Genomic DNA, 26,243 nt, shown 5'->3' on the forward strand with positions numbered 1-26,243 from the left:
TAGATAGATAGATAGATAGATAGATAGATAGATAGATAGATAGATAGATAGATAGATAGATAGATAGATAGATAGATAGATAGATAGATAGATAGATAGATAGATAGATAGATAGATAGATAGATAGATAGATAGATAGATAGATAGATAGATAGATAGATAGATAGATAGATAGATAGATAGATAGATAGATAGATAGATAGATAGATAGATAGATAGATAGATACTTTGTGTAATTTATTTCAACTACAACTTTCATGTCATTTTGCTGCAGGATTAACTGGTGTAATTGAGGAAAGAATACTATGAAATATTGAAGCAACAAGACAGTAACTTGAAGCTACCTTGTGCTTTTACTGCAATTGGGTATGGAAGCAAATTATTGATTGGCCCCAAACAAGTATGTGTACTGTATGTGATGAAAGTTTTTGTCTAAATATGTTTGGTTTTTTTTTTCAACATTCTAGCGTTATTAATAAATGTACGCCATAACTATCAACATTAACATAATAAGCAAAAGCTGCAAGATTTACATAGTATATTTATTTATTTCAATGATATTCAAATTGGAATGTTATTCCAACTTACAGAGACATACTAGCATAACTAATTAATTAATTAACGTGCTGTTATCAAAGTCCGGAAGGGGTAGCTCTTGACTGTCATGAAGAGAACGGGATCAGCAGCGGTGAACGGGTAGGCGGAGACCGTCCTCTTGCTTCCGCGTTTCCCTCTCACTTCTCTCATTGCACAGCACGCCGGTACTTTTGGTCACGTTTCCAACCCCTCTCGTCCTTATTTATTTCCTTTTTAGTTCTACCTGTAGCAAATTTATTAAAACGGCTTTACAACATTTAGTGGAACCCACACAACCCTGTCCTACATAATCGGGGGTTGTCGACTGGCTCATCCATGTATTGGAGTCCTGGGCCCCAGCGCACCGGCTTCTGCTTCAGCCATGTCGGCACAGAACGTAGCGGCTGGCGGCGGTGATCAATCAATCAATCAATCAATCAATCACTTTATTTTGGTAAATTGTCCACATTAAACACAAGAAACAACAAAGAAAAAAAGAAAAGAACAATAAACAAACCCACAGTTTACCAAAAAAGGAATAGGCTGAAGCAAAGCTTATTCTTGCCTACCCTATTTTTTTACTTTACAACCTACCAGGATTTCTTCAAATTCAGATTCAAGTACATAGTACATATATAGATCTACATAACAGTGTAAGATTTGATCATTTTACATTTTAAAGCTCTTTTAAAGTTCACCAAGAAAGGACATAACTTAAGATCATCATTCAATTCATTCCACAGTTTCACACCAATAACTGAAACACATCTAGACTTTATCTGACTTTTCTCTTTTGCACATTCAAATATTAACAAACCTCGCAAATTATATTTATTTTCTCTTAACTTAAATAATTTCTGAATACCAGAAGGAAGACTTTTATTCAATGCTTTATACATTATTTCCAGTATTTTTGTATAAACAATATCTTTAAATTTTAATATTTTACTTTGAATAAAGAGTTTATCAGTTGGTTCACGGTATCCCACCTTATTTATAACCCTTATAGCTTTTTTTTGCAACTTAACTAGTATATCAATAGTTGTTTTACTTGCATTTCCCCAGATTTCTGAGCAATAAGACAAATAAGGCATAACCAAAGAGGAATATATAACATACAAGCCTTTAACATTTATTAAATCTTTTATTTTAAACAGTATTCCAATAGTTTTTGCAACTTTATTTCTAATATATCCTATGTGAGGCTTCCAACTAAGTTTATCTATGATAATCCCTAAAAATGTTGTCTCATAAACTCTTTCGATTTCAACTCCATTTATGCATAACTTTACATTATTATAGTTCCGATTACCAGAGAAAACCATGAATTTAGTCTTTCCTTCATTTAACGATAACTTATTGTAATCAAACCATGTTTTCAACTCAGCTAACTCTTTTTCTACTGTTTTTATTATTTCATCCATATTTTTTCCTGAAAAAAAGAAATTTGTATCGTCTGCAAACATTATAAACTTTAACAGACTGGATACTGCAAAAATATCATTTAAATAAAGTATAAATAATTTAGGTCCTAGGACTGAGCCTTGAGGAAGACCACATTTTACCATGTCTGTCTGTGACTTAGTGTTGTTAATTTGTACATATTGTAATCTATTGCCCAAGTAACTCTTTAACCACTGATATGCAACTCCCCGTAAGCCATACAGTTCACATTTACCCAATAGTCTTACATGGTCAATAGTATCAAAAGCCTTGCATAGGTCAATAAACACACCTACGGTATTAAGCTTCTGATCAACTGCTGCTGCAATGTGCTCCACAAACTCCATCACAGCTAAGGTTGTGGAGCAGTTGTTCCTGAAGCCGTACTGGTGCTCGTTCAATATATTATTTTTATTGAGAAATGAATCCAGTCTTTTCATAAATAATTTTTCCAAAATTTTTGAAAATTGTGGTAGCAATGATATCGGCCTGTAATTTGTTAATATTTGCTTGTCTCCACTTTTATGAGCTGGAAAAACCTTTGCTATCTTCATTTTGTCAGGAAAGGTTCCAGTTAAGAATGATCTATTACAAATGTAGGTGAGAGGTTTAATAATACTATAAATTACCTCTTTCACAATAGCCATGTCGATATCATTACAATCTTTGGATTTCTTATTTTTAAATTTTTTAACTACATCTATTACCTCACTTTCACTCACTTCTCCCAGGAACATTGTATTAATATTATTAAATTTATAGTTATGTTTTTCATCTCTACCCTTTGGCAATTTGTTTACTAAATTAGGACCGATATTAACAAAGAACTTATTAAAGACTTCAACAATATCCTCCTTTTTTTCCACTATTGTGTTGTTGTGTTTAATACTTATTGAGAAATCTCTATCTTTATTGTTTTTAATAATACTATTAATTGTATTCCATGTACCCTTAATATCATTGCAGTATTTTTGCAGCAACCTATCATAATAATCCTGCTTTTGCTTTCTCAGCACTGATGTCAACTTATTTTTATATACTTTATATTTTCCTTCTTTTTCATGAGTTGGGCACTTAATGAAATCCTTATATAACTTGTTTTTCTTTTTACATGCCTTCTCCAAACTCTTTGTCATCCAGGGAGTCAATCTATTTTTGGATGTTTGTTTATATTCTTTAAAGGGACAATAACATGACATTTTGCCAGTAATAATTTAAAAATTCTTGCCAGCTGTTGAGAATCCTGGTAGTTAACGAGGCCTTTGTTGGTTGTTCAAGCACATGTAGTAAAAAGTGCTTAACATTGAAAAAAATGGCAGAAATAGTCCTACAAGTCCAAACATTAGTTGAATATCAAAGTACAAAACTTCAACATTTGCTTGGATGTTGAGTTATATTTCAGATATTCAATAGATTTCACTTAAATGCAGGACAGATCCACACACTCCTTCCTAGCCAGCGGCCATCTTACTTACGCTGACAGAGCGGGAAGCGAACCGGCAGGTAAATGAAACACAACACTACCGTTGTCACCGTTGGTAATACTTGCATATGCTGGCAGTAGGGGGTGCCTTGAATCGAGGTTTAGGCTGACAAGGTGAGGTCCAGAGGGGTGTTTATTGTCAGTTTGTTGCTCCGCTCAACTGAGGAGTTTGCGCTATTCTGAAACTAGGTCAGTAGATCAGTAGAGCAAGCTCGCCCTCTAACGCTACGCCATTTATGTATCTGGGTGAAGGGGAGCACCGTGGTGAAAGAGGGAAGAGCACTTTTAGCAAATTTGACTTTTAACGGACAGGATTTTAACCTCTTAAATATTTATGGTTTTAACGATAAACATGACAGGTGCGATTTTTTAGAGGAACTGCAGCCCCACATGCTAGGGAGGAAACCATTAATAATAGGAGGGGATTTTAACTGTATTTTAACTAGAAGAGATAGGAAAAGGACTGGACAAGACTTTAAAATAGATAAGACATCGCTTTTATTGCAGAAAATAGTTAGGGATTTTAAATTGACGGATTGTTTTAGAACTATGCATCCCGGAGAGGAGGGCCACACCTGGTTCAGTGATGATGGCTCTAAGGCCTCTCGTATAGATTATTTTTTCATTAGGGATTGCGCCCTAACGGATGCTAGAGTGTCACCGGTTTTCTTTTCTGATCACCTCCTTCTGTCCTGCACGCTTTCACTTCCTTCAGGTGCGACGACCGGGAGAGGTCTGTGGAAACTCAACCGCTCCCTGCTGGAGGACCAGGTTCTGGTCGGCCAGTACAGGGAGCGGTACCGCGAGTGGCAGACCCTCCAAGACCTGTACGAAACACGAGCACAGTGGTGGGAGATGGTGAAGGGTAGGACCCAGACTTTCTTCCGACTAGCAGGGAAAGATAAAAAGAACAAAGAACAAAACGCATGATGGGGCTGCAGAAAAGACTTCAAAGATATCACCTTTTAAATCAACAGGGTATGGATTTTAATAAAGAAATAAGGGAAATAAAAAAGGAAATGAATTTTTTAGCAGAAATAAAAAGTAAGGGAGTGATTCTAAGAAGTAGAGAAAGAGAGATAGAAGAAGGAGAAAAATGCACAAGATACTTTTTTAAAAAAATTATGAATAATCCGAGTTTTATTTCTGAGCTAATAGCAAAAAATGGAAGTATTGTCTCTGACATAGAAGATAAGAAAAGTGTGATAGAAGATTTTTACGGAGAATTGTATACTGAGAAAACAGTAAAAGAGGATAACATCAATGAAACTTTGGATTTTTTAGAAAAAAGTATAAAAGAAAGTAGTTTTTTAGAGCAGGATTTTACCCTTTTAGAACTTTTACAGACAATCAGAAGTTTTAAAAGAGGAAAATCTCCGGGCTCGGATGGACTCCCTTTGGAATTTTATTTAACATTTTGGGACATTTTAGCACCTGATTTAATCGTTGTTTTTATGGATTTTAGCAAATTAGACACACTCCCCGATAGTTTTAAAACAGGAATAGTTACACTTTTATATAAAGACAAAGATAAGAAAGACCTTATGAACTGGAGACCGATAACCCTTTTAAATGTAGATTGCAAGATTTTTAGCAAACTTTTAGCAGCCAGGATGTGCAGAGTGATGGGGGATCTAATCCACCCGGATCAAGCCTGCGCCGTGCCGGGAAGGAGGATCACGGACAGCCTCGTACTGATCCGAGACACCATCTGTTTTGCGAGAGACAGAAACATTCGGCTGATAGTCTTAAATCTAGATTTTGAAAAAGCCTTTGATCGGGTCTCGCACCAGTACCTCTTTCAGGTACTGCGAAAAATGGGTTTTCCAGGGAGGTTTGTAGAGTGGGTGGGACTGCTGTATAGAGACATCTCCAGCAGATTTTTGGTTAACGGGTTTCTGACAAAAGCAGTGAAAGTGAACTGCGGTGTCCGTCAGGGTTGCCCGTTATCCGCCCTTCTCTATGTGGCCTGCATCGAGCCACTGGCGCAGATCTTGAGAAGGGACCCACAGATTTTAGGTGTAACTATACCGGGGAGTGGAGGGCAGGTAGCTAAATGTCTTTTATATATGGATGATTTTAACATTTTATGTACAGACGTTTTATCAATAAATAGGGTTTTTCAATTAACAGAGTGGTTTGGACAAGCTTCAGGAGCAAAATTGAATAAGGAAAAAACGAAGGCACAATTTTATGGACCATGGAAGGAAAGTGATAAGATAGGATTGAAGTTGCAAATCATGGAAGAAGATCTGAAGATACTGGGGGTGAAATTTGATAAAAATGGAGAAGGGAAAACGAACTGGACAGAGATAGCAAGAAGAGTAAAACAAAGACTGGGGTTCTGGGGGTTGAGAAAATTGACGATGGAAGGAAAGATTTTAATAGTAAAAGCAGTGATTTTACCAGTGTTTTTACTTACTAGTTCTGTTTTTATTCCTCCCAGGAGAGTGTTTTTAGAACTGCAGCGTGCCATCTTTTATTTTATCTGGGACTCCAAATGGGAGCGTTTAAAAAGAGAAATTATGTACAAACCAAAGGAGAAGGGTGGGAAGGGAGTCCCAGACCTTTACTTGGTTTTAGGTAGCCATTATACTAGTATCCACGTACAACAGGCTTTAGACATTTCAAAAAATAAAAAAACAAATGATATGAGCAAATTTTGGTTTGGATCCTATCTTAGAAGGTTGACATTGATTAAAAGCGATTTTAGAACTCCAGTAGCTTTTAACCTTCCTCCGGCATATATTTTTATACAGAAATTTTTAAAACATTTTAAACTTGAAGGAGAGGAGAGCAGGATTTTAACCAAGTCTCGTTTTATTATCTCTGTTGTGCAGGACCGGGAATCAGTAACCACAGTGCGCGGCCTCCGGTATGGAGACGCCACCACTGTTTGGCGCAACGCGAGCCATCCCGTCCTTTCGAACAGACTCCAGGACCTATCCTGGATGGTGGCTCATGGGATCCTGCCGGTCAGAGCCGTAATGCACTCCCGCGGCATGTCTGCGTCGTCCATCTGCCCCCGTGGTGCGCCGGAGTCGGTGAGGCACCTGCTGTGGGAGTGCAGCGCTGCTGTGGACCTGTGGGCGAAGGCCGGCTCCTTGCAATTCCCACACTTGCCAGCAAGGGAGGTCCTAAACGTACAATTAGTGCTGTACGGGGTGAGCCACCAGAAAAAGAACAAAAAAGACTTTGAGGAGATGTGGCTCACCCTTGCCACCATCAAAGACGCCATCTGGACCTCCAGAAACTTGCTGGTGAGCAGGCGCAGGCAGATGCCCCCGGTGGCTGTGATCCGGATGGCAGCAGCAAAAAGAGCAACATCGAGGGCTGCAGGTGGCGCGCCAAGGACACAGCCACCAAGAAGAATCGCCTGCGCCTCTGTGGACGTAGGAGCCGGCGCACCACGAACAGAGGTCCAAGCAGCGGCGGCCTGGCCCTCCGGGTGAGGCAGGAGGGAAGGAGCTTCAGGGCAGGTTTCCCCTCTGGGCCCCAGCGCTGTTTTGGAAGAACGGGATGGCTCTGAACTTTGTAAGGGGAACCCCGGTCCTGTACAACTTTTAACACCTAGAGCCTTTGTGTTTTTATCCCTGTTTTAAGCTCCTTTTGGTTTGAAATGGAAATGGTGTTTTAATCTTTCTTAAACGAAAACGAAAGGAAAAATTTCTGTATAACAGTAAAAATGTCGTGTATTTAAATTGTTTGAAGTAACAATAAAAATTTTTCGAAAGAAAAAAAAAAAAAAAACTGAGGAGTTTGCGCTATTCTGAAACTAGGTCAGTAGATCAGTAGAGCAAGCTCGCCCTCTAACGCTACGCCATTTATGTAACAGCTGTACAACCTTGTTTGTCAAACCACCACCGTTTCGCAACCTAAACAAGTCAAATATTAAAAACCTATTGTCTGTTAAATATAATTATTCGCTCCTAATAAGGATTACCCGTACATGTAAATCACAACTATAGCTAGCTTAGCAGCAGCGGGGCCTGTGTTTATCGCTCTCTATGTGTTTATTTAAGGTAGTATTCTTGAGAACACCGTGTTACATTACGTTACAGTAGATTTATTTAGCACTTTGTTTGCAAATATAATCAGTTTTAATTAATACACAGTGTAGTTACGCGTTTTATATGTACAACGGAGGAGCCGAATCGGTTATTTGTTTTAAGCTTTAAGGTTGCCACAGTGAGACTCTGCCTGTAGAAGCCAGTCCTCCTTTAGTGTCACATAAATCAGTTCTAGTTTCAGGACTAGATGTACTGGACTGTTGGAACCAGCCTTAGGGTCAGTTCAGACTGAGTAAGAAAAAATACAAACACACGTGACTGAAAATAAAGGAACACATTTTTTGATTATGCTTAAAAAAATATAAAAAGTAACATGTTCATCTTAGGTAATATAAGTATATATTACCTAAAATATATGTGACCGTCCAGACAAACCGTTGCAAGGCAATTTCAAATTTAGGGTTTTAAATTTCCTTTTTATTTATTACTGTGTAACAGGCTTGGGCTGGTTATTGATATCAAGGTGTATCGCAGTTTTAAGAAGTTGTGGTTTTAAAACTGCTACAATTTCTCATCACATCATTTCTACAATATAAAGTTCTTTTAAGTGGACGCTGGCGAATGAGATGGATGGCTCCCTGCTGGTGCTGCACACTGCCGATCAACTGGCTGAATTGAACTCTAATATAAAAAGCAGTGACGTGCTTTGAGGGTCGTAGCTAGTGAGGAACTGACTTAATCAAAATCAGATTTATAAATATACACCCTCTGCATGTTATTGTTTACATAAGAAAATTTCGCGCATGCGGACAACGCTGGAGGGCAAAAAGACTATTCTTCTACATACATAGCCGCTGTAGCGGTAGAATAATTCCGTTAACTCAATCAAACTTGGACACGTAGATATTATTAATGTCGTGCTGTGCTCCCCAGCAAATGAAAAAACCATTAAAGTACAACTCAAAACCACTTCTTACTCGTTCTCTGTATCAGCTCAGCAATGCGCAGACTCGTTTCCATAGCAACTGACAACAATGCCCCCCCCCCCCCCCCCAAAAAAAAACAAAAACAAAAAAATAAAAAATAAAAACACTCAAATATTTCCCAGACAAAGAGCAGAACATTCAGTCTGATACAGTAGTATTGCTTTAGGCTTAATATTTGTTTTGCGATTGTTAATAAGTGATTGCTGTGGTAAGAGGAAAAAAAACTTTAAATATATCGCTGCACTTGACTTTACTGTATGGCTAGCTCCATGGCTATACTGTCTCTTACTCTGCAGTTGTGGAGTCACAATGCCTGGAAACATGCGCCCCTGCCATGATGTAAGAGAACTGCCTGCCTCACCTCAAATCTCTTCTCCGCCGTTTCTGATCGCTTCTTAGACATGAAACACGTTACACCCACAATTGGTGACAAAAAACACTGTACATTATATACATAAGCTAAGTTATGGAAAATCAGTTCATACATTAAATGTTTTAAGCCATTGTATTTACAGACAGGAGGAGCATGCTCTCATAGAATGGCAGACAGTGCAGTTAGTTTTCCATGATACAGATGAGACTCTGCCTCACTTACCTCCCCTGACCGCACGTCACTGATACAAAGCCTAATATAATATAGTGTAATTTTCCAATGCTTACAAGAGAGATAAATTTGGCTGTGTAAAGTGTTTCACATGACACAGTGATGGTCTTACAACTAAATTACGTGCTAACTGTAGTTAGAAAGCTACAGATACCAGGGCAACTTCATCAGTTAGACTAATTACCAGCTTATATCAGCTATTCACAAGTTACGAGATGAAGAGAAGAATAGCAAAATTGTATAATTTCCTTGCAATAAGCACTTAGGATGAAGTCATTGTAACTTTTGTGACCAGTAAGTTGTGCAATGTTAGCAAGTGTAGTGCTTTTAATTTAGTCAAAGTTCTGTAACACAAAGCGCTTTACAGAAATTAAAAATACATTTAAAAAAAAACAATGGAGACATTTACCTTAAGTGATCAAACTAAGTAACCAAATGAAAGAAAGAAAATGAAAACATAAGATGGATACATCAATCAGTTGTGTTGCTCTGTGCTGAAATGCCACTGAGATTATAGAAAGCTTTACAACCTATAAATTCAAAGGTCAATCTATTTGTGATACAGTCTAAGCAAGCAATATTTACACCAAAGTGATAATGTAGTGCTTGTCAAAACAATTAGTTAGGATATTGACTGCTTATTACCATTTACCAGAATACCACCTCAAAAATCCTGAACTTTTTCTTTAACTTTGAGGACTTCCAGCGTCAGGCCTCAAAGGCCAGAGCCTTTGATACAAAACATCTGAAATAAATGGTTCATTGCCAGGCTTCTGCTTACCTGATGAAATGTTGATTAGGTAATTCTGACATTTGAGGCAGCTGAGCTGGAGTGAAACACCCAAAGCAGCAAAACATAGACATTTTACCATTGGAGTTTGACATCTCTGCTTTTGCAGCATCAAAACCAAAAAATTTCCAAAATGTCATCAAGCATTTCCATGATGCACTTTTTTTAGTTGACTAAAAACCAGGTAAAGGTTAGTGACACGTTTCAACAGAAGTAAGTTACTACTAAAGGAACCAGCAACACATTTTCCTCAATATTCCTGTTTTACATTTACACTCGTTTGTTGTCCATCAGGACCAGCAGGACAGACCTCAAAGAAAAACAGAAATCAGTCTCAGCTAGAAAAGGCCTGGTTGTTGCATCTCTGAAATAGAAGCTTTTTACTGTAAAGCAATAAAACAGTAAACCAAAAAAATACTTGAAAAAAGCCATTGTTTACCCATTGCTAAAAGATCAAAAAAAATAAAAACTGCTCTCATGATATCCAAAGATCAAATTGTTGACTTTGGGTCAGTTTGACCCAATCTTTCATACCCACACAATGCTATGTCATACCACTGTGTATAAACAAGTGGAGGTTTTTTTTTTTTTTTTTTTTGGAGGGAATGGGGGTGGGAGGATTTAGGTAAGTGGAATTTTTATGAGTTATGTTCATGGACTGTCATAAAACTATCAAATCCATTTTTATCTCTGAAGAAGAATAATTTCTTTTGTATTTTAGAGACAGATGATGTAAACTTTGTAACTTATTATGATATTTTGTATTCATAGCAATAATAATAAAAGTGACTAAAAGTACTTACCAAGTCATCAGGATCTTGTTTTTTTTTTGTTCAGCAATAAACATTATGGCTAAGGATGTCCATAACTGCAGTCAAACCTCCAGAGGTACAAATATGGCTCTTAAAAAACAAAATTTATAAAATGTCATGTAAAAACTGAACAAAAAATACTGTAGAAGTACAAGACATGCAAAGTGGTGAAATGACATTCACCCATCCAGGATGGCTGCACAATGTATCGTAGATATAGATATATAAATCAAGTAATCTATAACAAATATATTCCAAGTTTCATGACTACATGTTTAACATGCCAATAATATATATATATATATCCTGTTGGATAGTCTTTCATGGAAGAGGCTCACATTAACACAGATCCCATCATGCTAAAAGTCACAGATATTGTTGAAAGCAAGCATGAGAGAAAGACAGGAGGAAGCGAAATGTTGGTTTGCTTTGCACAGATGAATAAAATCACAGACTGACACAAACACATTAGCGTTAGCATAACCCAAGAATGCTCACTGAGGAGCTGCCATGCATTCACCTGTCCTGGTATGTATGAATTAATCAGAATGAAAAGGGTTGAGTGTGCAGTTAGAGGTTTGGCCATGTCTGTTTGCTCAAAATGAATAAAAGGGTGTGTCCATAACTGAATAGGGTTCTAAGGCTTTGTTTCATGGAGCCTTTCAAACCTTGGGATCGTCCTTCAAGGTTGGGCACGCCACCTTTGGCACAATCAGTCTATTTGAGGCAATCAAAATAAAATATTTCAGAGTTTTGGGGCCTTAAGCTGAATAATAGATGCTGAAAAGAGGGATGGACAAAACTCTATTTCTATGGCGAGAAAAGACTTCAGAATGCCATTTTAGTCCTGCATTCAAGGACTTCTTTTCTTCAGTTATTTAAATTCAGTTAAGATCTTTGAGTCACAATAATTTGCAATCTCCTTTTTTCATGTATTTGCACTCTTGTTTTTGAAATATTAATGTATGAGAGTATCTTAACACTTTGAAGATTTAAATGTAGGTTCTGTTGCTTTAAATTAGATAATGAAATTAGACTTTCATCAAGCAGCAGATCGTCATGCTGTGGGTCGTAAAGGTGCAGCCAATACTCAAGTCAAACATTTATTGAATGAGCTTAGAAGTAAACAGTTGAGCTGGAGAGAAAGGTTGTAAGATTTATTGGAAGAATCTTTGTACAGTCTGATCTTCATTTAGTTTCTTTTCAAACTTTTAATCTGGCAGAACTTGGCAGAGTGAGGCGGATTAGAAGTCGGGTCACTGCTGATCTGTTAAAGGCTATTTGGGTCACAGTGTTTGTAGCTCATGGTTAAAAATAGGTCTAATCAATAAAAACCAGTCTGTTTCCAGTCATTCTCCTGAGTTTTTCTCCCACATATTTTTCAGAAGCCTTACAGCTCATGGCATACCAGACCAGATGTGGAAATATGAAGAATTGAGCTTATTTTTGAGAGCCACTGTCAGCAGTTTGGGATTTAAATGCTTCATTACACACGGTCGCTTTTGAACAAACCATACCGCACCATTCCGGGGCTTCTTTTAGCTGTATGCCTTCAGATAATAGTACGGTACGATTGCGATGCAGCTACTGGCCTCAGACAACACAGTCCATTTATTGGGAACAAAAAAAACCTTCACTTTTTGTGACAAACCTGAGACTTAGTGCATCATGTTGGTGCATTTGTAGGAACGCCAGATCCTGAACACCCCAGACCATAAAATAGCGTTCCAAACCACCCTGGCACGTGGCAGACTGTGGAAACGAGGAATAAAAACTTTCCAATGTCGCTGAGTTAAAACAATTCTGCAAAAAAAATTAGGCCAAAATTCCTCTGCAGCAATGTAAAAGATAAATGGTTCGTTATTGCAATCATTTGATGGCAGTTGTTGCTGCCAAGGTTGGCACAAGTTGTTAGGTTTATGGAAATGTACATTTTCATAAAGGGCTAGATTGGTTTGGGAAGCTTATTGTCCTACAAACAGCTCATTGTAATTAGTATGGTTATATTTGTCTGAAAGAACTTTTTTTATCCAAAATGTTCAATTATAATGAAAATAGAATATATTTTTACAGCAATGTAGATTTAGGAAAAATGTTCCTGGTGTAAAACTTCATGAAATGCCAATATCAGTGATGGTTCACTTTTGAATCACTTTTGAACAGCCTGATTTTGTCATTTTCTGTTTCGGTAACTACGGAGGGAGTTAGTTTATGGTCCTCACAGCCTGAGAAAACTCAGCTGTGTTCTTTGCTATTTGAATAAAAGGAACATGAACTGTTGGGGGAATTTTATCAAACTTTGCTGTGCCTCAATAACCATAAACTGCCCATGTCTTAATGATGATCTTAACATCTAGAATTTGTTTCAGAGCATTTGATGTCTGTGTTCCAGATGATGTGCTGGTTGAGGAAGAACATAGCAACTCTCTGCCCAGCTTGATGACCCCATCCATAACATCTGGTATGTCCTTGAGTATGGACATGCCAAGGAAGCGGAAGGGAAGCACAGACAACCAGTTAGTATCCCTCATACATTTGATCTGATTAAAATACACCAAAAAAACCCCAACAAACCCTGTTAAATTATGTGTTTATTTCCTCTCAGGGATTCAAAATTGGCTATGATTAGTGATGCAGATATGGAAGATGACCAAAACAGGTGCTTTGCTCATTTTTAAAGGGAAGCAAATATTTTGTGCAAATTTTGTCAGAATAAATTTAATCTATCCTTGTGAATTTGGTGATTTTCTCTCCACAGGTCAGACGGAGAGGACCAGCATGTCAAAATTAAATGCTTCAGGTAGAAAAACCTTATAATAAACCTTAGGTTAAACAAATGTCTGTTATATTCAGAGCGTGCTACTTTTCAGAGGTCAGTGACATGTTTATTTAAATGTCTTTTGCAGGGAACCACAGCCAAATTGAGAAGAGGAGACGAGACAAAATGAACAATCTTATTGACAAACTTTCAGCCATGATCCCCACATGTAACCCCATGTCCCGTAAACTGGACAAACTCACGGTGCTCAGAATGGCAGTGCAGCACCTCAAATCCCTCAAAGGTACAAATTACATCCATAACCTGTAGTAATCAAAGATGGTAAGCCCTACTTTTCTCAGTTCAAAATACTTCGAACTTAGACTTAACTGACAGAGACAATGTATGTCTTGTTAACTTCTTTTGTTTTTTGCTAAAATTTTAAGCCTTTTACATTGTGAAACTGTCTGTAATTTCAGGTTCAGCGAGCTCCTTTTCTGAAGCGAGCTCCAAACCGTCATTTCTTCCCGATGAAGAGCTTAAACATCTTGTCCTCAAGGTCAACATGAGATAGTAAAACACGTTTGCATGTGTTACCTTATGATCAAAGTTTTAAGGATATTAGAATTTTCCATCAATTACAAAGCAATAAAGTAGACTAGATTAGTTTTCCTTTATTTTTGAACCACATTAGTTACATTTACAATGTACAGCATTTTACGAAAGCCTGATGGCTTTGTGCTTTTGACTTGAGCAGATCCTGACTGTCGCTCTTTCCTTGTCTCTGTTGTGCAGGCTGCAGATGGGTTCCTGTTTGTAGTGGGCTGTGATCGCGGGAAAATAGTTTTTGTCTCAGAGTCCGTCACAAAGATATTAAATTATAGTCGGGTAACACTTTTACATTTGTCGTATAATCTGCTGTTTTTGTGGCTTTATGTAAAAACACCAGACACACTAGATGGGCTTTTGTTATGAAGTCTGCATAGTGGATAAATGGGAATCTATGAGGTGCTGGTGACTTTAAAAGAGAGCATTTTCCTTGCTGTAGACCTGCTAGTTAAAACTAAAACATTCATTCAATATATATGTGCTTGATAGTTATGTTTGTACTGCTATAATAAATGGACATTTCTGTTTGGAGTTTGGCCATATTAAGGTCTTAATCTGTCATATTTCTGCTAACTTGCTGTATCTTGTGTTTTCATACCCACTGAACTTTTCCCTGTTTTATCCTGTTACAACCACAAACGTGAATGGGTTTTATGTGGTCGACCAACACAATAGTGGTGCATAATTGTGATGAGGAAAATAACAATCAGGTAACAGGTAACAGGTGGTTTGTAGTTACAGCAACAAGTCCAAAAGCCACAGCTTCTGTTACACTTTCAAATGTGTGACATGTTTTGCTCCATATTTCAGGTCTTTAACTCCGACCAGCCTCTCATTCCCTGCAGAAGAAGGCAACCCTAATATTTTTGCTGCCTCTTCCATCTTACACTGTTTATATTCCAGGATTTTCTATGATGGTTTTCTACCACATGTAGTATTTTGTATTGAGATTGTAAAGTTTCATTTTGGTTCTTCCACATGTTCAGAGAGTTTCTGTGTCCCTGGGTCTTTGTGGTTGTGTATTTTGATTCCTTCACAGATCAGCCTAAATTTGACTGAATTTAAATGGCACACAGCTAGATTTTGTTTACTAAATTGTCTATTTTTTATTGGTTTTTAAATGTATATAAATAAAGATGCCAGTCTCAGTTTTCAAACTTGTATGACCTTCCTTATACTTACTTAACGATTATGCTCTACTTTTGTGTTGCCATAAAATCCCATTAAAAATATTAGACTTTGTGATTGTAATGTGACAAAATGTTAAAAGTTCAAGAATTATGATTACTTCAACATTAATAACGTGTCTTTAAGATCTGAATCTGACTTATTTCTATCTTTACACCCTGTCTGGTGTGCTCCTGGGACAAAAGTCCTCAGTAAAAATACCCTTCGAAACTAGTTGTTGGCTCGGTTTAAATTAGGTATTTTTGTTGATTGTTTCATCCACATGGAAGCCTTGTTTAAGTATGCAGTGTCCTGTGTTTTTTACTTCAGGCGGAGCTGATTGGACAGAGCTTGTTTGACTACATACACCCCAAGGACATGGGAAAAGTGAAGGAGCAACTGTCTGCTTCTGAATTGCACCCTCGTGAGCGACTAATAAAAGTAAGGCGTTTTATTTTTGTCTTTGTGTGAGAGGTCAATAGATTTAATTCACCGCAGTGCGTTTAACACTCTGAGTATCTGCAGCTGGTCTGCAGGTTCAGGCTGACCTTCCCATCGGTGCGTCACGGTTGTGTTCAGGCGCTCTTTCTTTTGTCGCATGAAGTACAACAAAATACCTGTGAAAATTGAAGAAAAGGAAACCCAGGCAAACACCTCTAAAAAGAAAGGTGATCACAAATTGCTTGGCAGTTTCCACAAATGACCCCCAAATGTGGATTTATTTTGTGCATATTGTTTATGGTATTAAATGCATATTTTTATATTTTTTTAAGAGTCACAGAAATACTGCACAGTCCACTGCACTGGCTATATGCGCAGTTGGCCTACCAGTCAGATGGGAGCGGAAGGAGAAGCAGACAAGCAGGACAGCTCCTATTTTAGCTGTTTGGTGGCGGTGGGACGCGTCCATTCACACTCAGCTCCGCAAGTTAACGGAGAAGTCCGAGTTAAACCCACCGAGTTTGTTACACGCTACGCCATGGATGGAAAATTCACCTTTGTTGATCAAAGGTAAATTTAATTTCCTGTTGCAGGAGGGTAAGATGTCCTAGAGGATGATGTAGCTTGTCTATAGACGGACCATAGCTGGCTACAAGTACATTTTATTACTTAATTTTCATATATAAAAGAAACAGACCTGCACTGTTTAACATCATGGTGTTTATAAAGTGGTTGATGTAACTTAAAGCATTAGTGGAGGAGGGTGGGGATTTATGTCTTAACACATAAATTCCACTCCCTCTGCAGCTTTTCATTGTCTTTGAACTTTTTTCCTCCAACAGAGCAACAACCATACTGGGTTATCTTCCCCAAGAATTGCTGGGAACGCATTAGTACATCTTCCATCAAGATGACTTGCTGCATTTAGCCGATCGACATCGAAAAGGTAACCTACCTGTCTTGGTTAGTTTTCTTTAAGCCTTTCTAAAGTCCCTGCTGCATAAAATACACCAGCTTCAACATTGCTGCGATGCATATCAAGCTGCAAATTTCTCATTGCTTCAACTGGTAATTTTGCACACAGTATGTTTTGTCTAATATGTATTAAAAAAAAGAAGAAAAAATCTCCCACAATCCCTTGGAAGTTTGGCATCTGCACATGTCCATTTACTTGTCGTACTCCTTGTGACTTGTGAGGAGGTTCCATCAAAGATGTTTGGAATGGTAAAAAAAGCTCAGAGCTGCTGTTTGTTAGATTAAAGAAAGGAGCGACGTGACTCACCGCAGAATGATGTGGTCGCCAGTCGACTACGTTCGAGAGGCGGAGCCCACTTGGACCACATCCCGTGACACGCTGGGTAGGTGACCCCCTAAAGGGAGCAGGGTGCAGAATGACAAAGACCAAGGACTAACTTGGGGATGCACAAGAGGCAGGTTTTTAAGTCTTAGACAGATTTTTTTGGGGGAAAGCACAACTATTAGTAGATGATCATTCTTTCAATAGACAAAGACAAAGGCTGGATATAAAAGTTGAGGCTGGTGTAAAACATCTAGCTCTCCTACTTTGGAATTCCTTGGTTTTTCTATCTCATGTTTCCAACTTTTATGGTAGGCAACTTTTTCTGTCACATTGCTCTTAATGAATCCAATGTTTGGCAATCAGATGATTCCACTCCAACATCCTAGAGCCAGTGTGTCCAACTAATTTTCACTTCGAGCCACATCATAAATGACCTCTATGGTCCGGTTATGGCAGAAAATATAGATAAAACTACTGAAGGTAGTTTTTGCTTGTCCATCTGTTCATGTTGATGTAAGTTGGCCCAAACTAAGAACTGATTTGATTTGACTGATAAAATACTATTTAAATACACAAATGTTATCTTGAAATTCTACTTCTGTGGTTCTGTAAACCTCAGAGGGACCATAGAAACAGCTGTGCTATTGATTTGGTCTGCAAAAGCATAGCATACATTAGAGTACCTGAAACAAGAAAATAAAAACACCCATTGCTATATGTATAAGGAATGACGACGTGTCACCCCAACACAAATCTAGAAGTATTTTTCCTGGTTCATGCTTAATCAGTGCTTGGTAAAGGGTGACCTGCCTTATCATTCATCTCTCTCTCTCTAGGAACCTAAATTAATTTTAAAATTTTCTATTAGCTGACAATTTTCCTTCCTTACCTCCACTAACCCCTGCAAGATGCGTTACAAACATGACGCAGCCATAGTGCACCCTGGCAGCTGACGGGATGAACATGTTCAGCACTGATGTTAGAAAAATGGCAGCCCCAAAAACCCTGTGAAGAAAACAAGGGCCGTCAATGAATCAGTACAGCCAGACTCCATCAGAATAGCTTATGTGTTTCAATGAAAATGCTTCATGGGAAATGAACCTTCACTGGGCCTTTTTTAAATATTTAGGTTTTATAATTGATTATTCCCTGGGTTTTGTTCTCAACCTTCAACAGCTTGTAAAAAAGATGAAGCTGAAGCTGGGTTCTTATTTCAAAATTAAATCTTGTTTATAAAGATTTATCATTTCATCACAGATTTAGTGCCTCTGTTTTATTGCATTGGGACTGTATCTCTTGTCCCTTTTTGTTAAAATATTTTCAGGTGTTTATTTTCTGCGCTCAGGTGATTTGATTTTATTAATTGTTCGGTGTGCAATGATCTTTCCAAAAAAAATTGCTTTCCAGTTTGCTGCTCCCTCAGTCTGGAATCAACTGCAAAAAGACTTAAAGCTGAAAGAAATTGTTTCCTTTAATGCATTTAAGGCCACTCTTAATCAGTTTGTAAATAAGATTTTTTTTTGTACATGTTTAGATTAATATCTAGTTTTATATTAGATTCATTACTACCTTTATGTCTGTGTTGGCTACACAGTCTATGTATATATCTATAGATATATAGATCTATAGATATCTCTAGATCTATAGATATATCTATCTATCTATACCTATATATATCTATAGATATATATCTATATCTATCTATCTATATAGATATAGATATCTATATCTATAGATATATTTATATCTATATCTATAGATATAGATATATAGACTGATGGGGCTGCAAAGTGGCGCAGTTGGTAGAGCTGTTGCCTTGCAGCAAGAAGGTCCTGGGTTCGATTCCCGGCCGGGGATCTTTTCTGCATGGAGTTTGCATGTTCTCCTGTGCATGCGTGATTCTCTCCGGTTCTCCGCTTCCTCCCACAGTCCAAAAACATGACTGTCAGGTTAATTGGTTTTCTAAATTCTCCCTAGGTGTGAGTGTGTGTGAGTGTGTGTGTGTGAGTGTGTTGTTTGTCTTGTATGTCTCTGTGTTGCCTCTCGACAGACTGGCGACCTGTCCAGGGTGAACCCCGCCTCGCCCAGGACGCAGCTGGAGATAGGCACCAGCAACCCTCCCGACCCCATTAGGGAAGAAGGGTGTATAGAAAATGGATGGATGGATGGATGGATATATAGACTGATATACTATTTGTAATTTTAGAACTGGAATAAATGATTGTTTCAATAATTTTCTAATTTGTTGAGCTGCATTTATATTTGTGATCTTGACCAAATCTTTAGGCAGCTGGTGAAAGCTTGACAAACACTGTGCGTGTGTGTGTAGGTGTGTGTGCGTGTGTGCGTGTGCGTGTGCGTGTGTGTGTGTATGCGTGTGCGTGTGTGTGTGTATGCGTGTGTGGGTGTGTGTGTAGGTGTGTGTGGGTGTGTGTGGGCATGTGTGTGTGTGTGTGTCTGTAAGCTGCAGTAGACTAATAAAGCACCACATCTCCGAATCTGTCTGTCAAAGTGTCTCAGTCAACCTTATAGCCTGACACATCTGACACCTCTGTCATTCACTGAATGAGATAAAAAGACAACCCATTCAACCCACAAGCTTCTGCTTCACCACCACAGTGCTGCCATGCTCCCTCTTACCCAAAATCCCCGTCATCCGTTTTTTTGCAAAGCAGCATGTAAGTGACACTTGTAATATTCCAGCTGCTGCTGTTTCAGAAGGAAATCAGAAGGAGGATCTTTCATTATTAACTCTGTCAGTGGCATGTCCTTTTTTTCCTGTGAAGCTTTTATTACAGGATTGCTATCAGCTCCATCAGTAATGTTCACTGTGCCAAACAGTTTTAACCCTTTAAATCGCAGGAGCAGAAGAAGAGCTTCCCCTAATTCTAGTTCTCTTACTTATTTACTGAGTAAATTTGATGGTATTTGATGGTAATCAGGGTGACACCCAGTTCATCCTTATGAAAAAGGGCATCTTTACTGCTAAAGCTGAGTTTCCAGCACTAATACCGGTAACACAAAACGACACTGACAGCACCCGACCTGTTGGCAGACAGCTTGTTGGAGATGAATCCACCTGGGATCTGAGTGACGATGTAGCCCCAAAAGAAGGACCCGTGGATCAGCCCACAGTCTCTGGGTCCCAGTTAAACTGAGCTTTCTGAAATGGAGTTAATAAAACAAATGAGACAAAAATGTTCATATTCTGGGGAATAAAATACAGAGTGCTTCCCTTGATTATCACATACTGGTAACTAATCTAAATTCCTTTCTGAATGTATGATGAAAAAAGTGAACATTGACGTTTCTGTGTGTCATGACTGTGTCTGAAACAAAAGCAATATTTCATAAGGCAAAATAAGATTTAAAAACCCTTCTTTTTATAATTAATTGTATATGAATTTAAGATGACTCCATGCAAGGCACAGAAGAACACTCAATAATAAGTTTTCTAAAAGAATTATTACATTTCCTTTTACTTGAAAATATGTTTCGTGGGAAGTGAATGTCTGACTTGAAACTACTAAAATTTACAAAATATATTGAAAAATTATTGTTATCATTATTTCTGTTAATCTTGATGATTAGGCCTTACAGCTAATAAAAACATAAAATTTAGTTTGTCCACAAAAAATTATGTCAAGGCCATTCAAGGTTATGCATACACATTGGCTACATTGCTCATAAGTTACTTTTTTTTTTTAAGAATAAAAGTAAATCATCTTTTACAACATGCAATTCACTGAGACATGTATATCTTAAAACCTTTAATGCCAAAGAGTAAAACAAAACAGTATTCAGTTAGCTTGTTGGATTTCAATCTACCTGAATCACTCGCGTCCCGTTGATATAGACTGTGTTGTTGTTCACCATCTCTACAATGACGCCCAGGTTGCATCGGATGCCAAAGGAGATGCAGAAAGGCCACTGAGGATGGCAATGATGTAGCGCTTGGGCAGACGCCGCAGCTGCAGTCCAGCAGGGGGCAGGAAGTGGTGCTGATGTCACCGGCTGTCCATCTTCTGTCAGTTCAATGTTTTCCTCATCCTCAACATTACTACCGTCCATTTTCCTAAAGAGTAAAAGGGAATGGCAATCTGTTCACTTTGCTGCATTTTCATGTCACACTGTTATTTATATAGATTTATATAGTGTGTTAGTAAAAATCAGTAGCAAACAAGGATAAGGATCAGTGATCTGCTGTCATCAGGTTTCTTTAAGGTTTCTCATTCTTCACATCCATTCTGCCTCCTGAATCAACATGTCTCTGTTCACACCAGCCAGCAATAGATCTCCTATTACCAGAGGCATCTCCACAGTGCAGAGGGCTGCTGAAATTTGCAGTTTTTCTTCTGCACAAATTTAAGAGAGGGAAGAACAAGCTTTGATGGATTGTAATATTTCTTTCACATCTGCCACTTTCTTGGTGCAGAGCTTTTTTTATTGGCACTAATTGTAAATATTGTCTTTTCAATGCTCAAAGAGACATGTGCATTTTATATATATTTTTTTATTTAATTATCTCCATTTCACATTACTTTAGATTGTGAAATGTATCTTTCACAGTATTTTTGCATAACTACACTGTATTTATGTTGAAATTTTGACCTTAATGTATGGTATTATATTTTTAATTCTGTTTTATATATTGTATACTCTATCTTTGTGTGAGTCTATTTGCTGTTATTGCCTGTTACTTTGCTGCTGTTGCACAGATTTTTTTTTTTTTTTACATTATTCTACAGTATTCTATCTATTGCTATGTTTTTGCCTCCACTGTGCCTCTTGTTGCTGAAAGTAAATCATTCCCTCCAGATCCAGGATCTGATATTTCAGACAGAAATTAGGAGAAGTATTGCAAAAATTACAAAATAATTTTAATAATGATAATAATCATCATAAATTGAGAACAAATAAATAAATATTGCCACAATTATTAGTATGATTATTATTATTATTATTATTTGTGGCAGTGGAAATATAAGTGTTGGTAGTATTTCTGTTAGGTTTTACATCACTATATTATTTTTCATTATCTTCTTATGACGTTATTATTAGAATTATGTCTTGAATAAATGCTAAGCCAAAACCCACACTAAACATGTCTGTCATCACTTTGTTCTATATCACATAAATGTCTTCTGTTTTCATAATGATGTTGCCTTTATTTTATTTTCTGTAATTCTATTTTTGTTGTCTTGTCTAAATAATCCTCCACTTTATTTTCTAAAGACAGTCGTCTGAATACATGTCTAAGCTTCTCCACCGCTGACAAATTCTTCTGTTAAGAATTTATTAGATGTAAAATATGCATTACTGCCTAAAAATAAAACCTGTGATTACATCACTGGCCTCCCTCTGCAAGGAATAGGATCAGATATTTCTTTATCGCCAGGATTTCTCATGGCAGACGATTCTACGTGTTCACCCCTGAGGTTGATCCTCATCAGCACCATTTTTGCAGCCTTATGGCTTAATTTCTGCACATTTCCATACAAATTAACCCTCTCACCTCTGCAGCTTTCCTAAAGAATCCCCCACAGTATTCTTGGCCTCCTCCTTCCCAGGTTTTAGCACCTGATTTTTCAAACTTGCAAAATCAAAAGGCATCTTTTCGGTTTTTTGTTTTTCTTTTATTCCAAAACAAAATCTTAGCTACTCAGTAGTTCTTATGAAGAAAACGAGAAAAAAAATATCCACTAGATGCCGCTTGTCATCCTCCTTCACTGTGTACCAGTTGGGATTGACACCTGTGGTGCTAGAGGTCCCAAAGTGATGAGGACTTTTCCAACTTTTGGATCCGTGCAGAAGAGAAAAGTGTACCTCAATGTCCTAAGAGCAACAGAATCAGAAATGTGTGCGTCCTTAAAAGATCCATTGAGGAGTGGTTTTGAACAAAGGGGGAGCAAACTAGAGGTGTGAAATCCAGGTTTTAGTCCCAAAACATTGTGGCCCCGTTCTTCTCTGCAGCTGAAGAGAATAAATCGTCCAGATCCCCTCTCATCTCATAACCCATTCATTCATGGAGAGGAGGGGGCAGGTGTTAGTGGTTGTCCCCAAACCCAGCCCCTCGCTTTCACACATCATCCTCCTCATCAGCTCCCCAGCTCCACCTCTATCCATCCAGCTTGATTCATTTGATAGCTGCCCTGAAGACGAGCAAATGAAATATGCATAAGCCTGACATGCTGAGGAGAGAACTGCTGTGAAGCAGAATGGGTGAGCTTGAAACCAAAGACAGAGCCTTCAAAATCCAGGACAGCCCCTCTGTGTATGCCGTTTTTTAATAGTTATGAAATGTTTATGATGAAAATGTGTTTATATTTAAAATGTTTCATCATAAACATTCTCTGATGATAATGAGATGACAGAGTCCATTAGAGTTGACATGAAGCTGTGAATGTTACACAAACACATCTTAAAATGATGGGCACTAAACGACAAACAGAAGGGACGTCTAACCATTCATGCTGCAAATATATTCCCAATTGCAGATTTTTTTTTTTAATAAAAAGTCTTTAAAAATCAAAAATATGATTTTAAAATTAAATTAACAGACTGGATGATGTGCTCTGAGCATGAAACGGTGGGATCTATAATAGTAATCGTTGAATGTGCAGCTGGCAATCTTCTCTGCAGGATAGCTGCAAGCTGAGCACTTTCTAGTAAACAAGGTTATTTTCTCTAAAGCATAATAGTTCTTTCTGATAATTCATGAGCCAATTTGATATTTTCCATCTGCCTTTTTAAACTTAATGTTCAAGGTTTTACACAAATACACTTTATCATAAATATCTTGAAATTATAAATCAAATAATCTAAAATAATTGATTTTAGATAGCCTCTTCTTTTTACAGAAGAGATTATTTTCTATGCAACCATAGTTTAGGTTTGGAGAACAGAAAATAGTTTATCAATAGGATTGAAAGAGAAACACTTGACGTGTCGAATGCCATGTCTGCCCTCTAGCGGTTGGAAAGAAGAAGTGGTTGAAGTGGAAACAATCTGTTTGAGTCCCAGCCTTGGGTCTTTCTCAATTAAGTTTTAATGTTCTCCTTGTGCATGTGTGGGTTTTCTAGAAAGGGTTTTTTGCATTGTTTGTCCTGTGTGTTGCCTTATGATGAATTGGTGACCCTCCCAGGGTGTAATGTTGGCATTACACCCTGAATGTAACAGGCAAAATTAAATAATTAATGAATAAAGATATCTTAAATAAAATGATACAACTTACAAAAAGACACAAGGCAAAATAACAATAAGAGTTAATGTGGGTGGCAGGAAGTTGGGGAGAATAACAGGGAAAAACAGGAGAATTTGATGATGTATAGTGAGAAGCTTTTATAATGGGATGAGAAACAAGTAGCTGAGAGAGCATTAGAGTATTAGAGTAAGTCGGCCATCCTTGTCCAATGTCTGAGGTTTTGTTTTCCCTCTCTGGACTGGCACTGATGGTATTAAACCCGTTTCTACACATCTGGTTTCGACACGTTTATTGTCTGGGCCTAATTTGGGGCAAATCTGTATGGTGTCATGCTCAGATGTTAAAAGTTGTTCCTGGTTCTTAACAGTTTCAAACAGAAGGGAATAAATTGTTTTGTGTACATATATACTTGTCTTAGAAGTCTTGATTCATAGCTACAAGTTTACTTTAGTATAAAGTTATGTCTTAGAAAATCATATTTATCGTGAAAAGTGAATAACATGAAGAAACTGGACATTTTATGGTAAAAAAAAAAAAAGGTGGTCCCATTATTTTATACAATTATAAAATAACGGTCTCATTATTTTATAGTTGTATAAAATAATGGGACCATTAAATATGTGAATATGTGAAATATGTATATCACATATTTCCTCATGTGGAAATGTGTGAATCACATGTGATTTTACCACGAAACGTTTCAAACGTCCGTATTTCCCGGGACAGGTCCGTATTTCACGACCTGTCCCAGGTGTCCCGGGATATTTGTAGAAAGTGAGGAAATGTCCTGTTTTTTGCAGGACCCGGTCCAACGTGCCATATATCCCCCCCCCCGCCCCCTACGTGTGTGTGGGGCGGGTCCTACGTGTCGTGGTTTCCCCCCACCCCCCCACAACATGTAGGACCGGTGGGGGGAGGACAACCATGACACGTACGGCCGATGGGTGGGGGGGAGAACCACGACACGTATGGTGGGGGGGGGAGAGAACCACGACACGTACGGTGGGGGGGGGAGAACCACGACACGTACGGTGGGGGGGAGAACCACGACACCTATGGTGGGGGGGAGAACCACGACACGTGACGGTGGGGGAGAACCACGACACGTGGGACCGGTAGGGTGGTGGGGGAGAACCACGACCGTGGGACCGGTGGGGCGGGTGGGGGGGGGAGCCACGACACGTAGGACCGGTAGGACGGGTGGGGGGGGGAGCCACGACACGTAGGACCGGTGGGGCGGGTGGGGGAGCCCACGACACGTAGGACGGGTGGGGGGAACCACGACCGTGGGGACCGGGGACGGGTGGGGGGGGGGAGCCACGACACGTAGGACCGGTGGGGGGGTCGGTGGGGGGAGCCACGACACGTAGGACCGGTGGGGGGGTCGGTGGGGGGAGCCACGACACGTAGGACCGGTGGGGGGGTCGGTGGGGGGAGCCCCGACACGTAGGACCGGTAGGACGGGTGGGGGGGGGAGCCACGACACGTAGGACCGGTGGGGGGGTCGGTGGGGGGAACCACGACACGTAGGACCGGTGGGGGGGTCGGTGGGGGGAACCACGACACGGAGGACCGGGGGGGGGGGCGGTGGGGGGAACCACGCCACGGGGGACGGTGGGGGTCGGTGGGGGGGAACCACGACGTGGGACGGTGGGGGTCGGTGGGGAACCGACCATGGGACCGGTGGGTCGGTGGGGAACCACGCCACGTAGGACCCCCCCCACCCACCCCCCCACCGACCCTCCCACCGGTCCTACGTGTTGTGGTTTTCCCCCCCATTGGCCGTACATGTCGTGGTTCCCCCCCACTGTACGTGTCGTGGTTCTCCCCCCCCATCGGCTGTACGTGTCGTGGTTCCCCCCCGTCCTACGTGTTGTGGTTTACCCCCCCACCCCCTGTCCTACGTGTCATGGTTTCCCCCCCACCCACCCCGGCCGTACGTGTCATGGTTCCCCCCCACCCCCCCGGCCGTACGTGTCATGGTTTCCCCCCCACCCCACCCCGACGTCGTGGGTTTCCCCTCCACCCCCCGGCCGTGCGTGTCATGGTTTCCCCCCACC

The 26,243-nt window shown here is 39.2% G+C and overlaps 2 pseudogenes; one reads left to right on the top strand and one right to left on the bottom strand.

The window, feature by feature from the left end:
* The first annotated feature begins 2,258 nt into the window (after positions 1–2,258).
* Positions 2,259–16,793, top strand: LOC122827643 (annotated as a pseudogene).
* A 4-nt stretch (positions 16,794–16,797) lies between these two features.
* On the bottom strand, positions 16,798–23,881 carry LOC122827641 (annotated as a pseudogene).
* Between the last annotated feature and the right edge of the window lie 2,362 nt (positions 23,882–26,243).

This window comes from Gambusia affinis, unplaced genomic scaffold (genome assembly GCF_019740435.1).
Source record: "Gambusia affinis unplaced genomic scaffold, SWU_Gaff_1.0 Scaffold2, whole genome shotgun sequence".
Classification (NCBI taxonomy): Eukaryota; Metazoa; Chordata; class Actinopteri; order Cyprinodontiformes; family Poeciliidae; genus Gambusia; species Gambusia affinis.